Source organism: Benincasa hispida, chromosome 11, assembly GCF_009727055.1.
Source record: "Benincasa hispida cultivar B227 chromosome 11, ASM972705v1, whole genome shotgun sequence".
NCBI lineage: Eukaryota > Viridiplantae > Streptophyta > Magnoliopsida > Cucurbitales > Cucurbitaceae > Benincasa > Benincasa hispida.
The window spans coordinates 75343732-75344883 of NC_052359.1; positions in this window are offsets into that span (position 1 = coordinate 75343732).

Here is a 1152-nt window from a genome sequence, read left to right on the forward strand (position 1 = left end):
AAAAATTTGTGCGTACTACTCTATTATTCACATCATGAGCAAGAATGTGGAGGAACATTACAACCATCTCTTCAATACCAACATATCTACCTAGCTCTAAACATCCCGTCGTTTTAATCATGTTGCACAAAATCATAAACGTCCTTCTATCCATTCGAGCACTCTCGTGACATGCTAAGTCACTCTTGTAAATGAGGCGGAAGAACGTCAATTGTCGAATAAAGTGTTTAACATTCACTGGTTGTTGTTTTATCCTTCTATTATTGTTAAGCAACATTGTCAATGTCAAGAATAATTGTATTTGAGACTCTGTAATACTTGTTATGATTTTACACAACTCCTGAACTGTCTCCATCTTACTAGGGTAAGAGGGGAAGTATGTAGATCCTGAAAGGATGAATTATGCTTAGAATCAATGAACTTGGATTTAGTTACAAAATGACAAGCCGTGACAACCGAGTACATCACTCATAACCTGCTATCCCGAGCCAAGTATAAATTACGATCATCCAAAAAATGAAGCCTATTACAGTTGCAATAGTTATACTACATTGTCCTACGCTCTGGTTATTAACTTGTCCAATGTGCGTTGTACTGTAAGACCTATATGCGTGCTCCGCTTCGTCGAATGTTTCACACGACTTGTATAATGTCCCCTTATACTCGCTGACTTATCTATGATATTCGTGCCAGAATAAGTTGATCCCTGAGTTACAACCAATGAAAACGACATAGAATTTATGTTTTCCCATCTACCTATATTTTCAAAACAGGGGTAGTCAATACCAATGATCAGCGTTGAAGTGAATGATTTTTTGGGGAGTTAGGATGCAAAGGTTCTAATGGTTATGGTAGGGTTCTCATGCAGCCCTTTACTACCTAGAAAAAATAAATTTTGTAATTAGATATTCTAGTTAACAAATTATAAGTGTATCTACATAATAGTGAAACAAGTCTACATGAGTAGTATAATAGTTGAGATCTTTGAATTTGTCTAAAATTTATTATAATAGTTGAGGACACATTAGCCTACAATTTAAGTATAATCTAAAGTTGGTTTGTAATGATAGTTTCGGAGCTTACTTAATAACATTACCTAGAACAACTCTATGCAATTAATATAATAAATATCACCTAAAAACGTAATATATA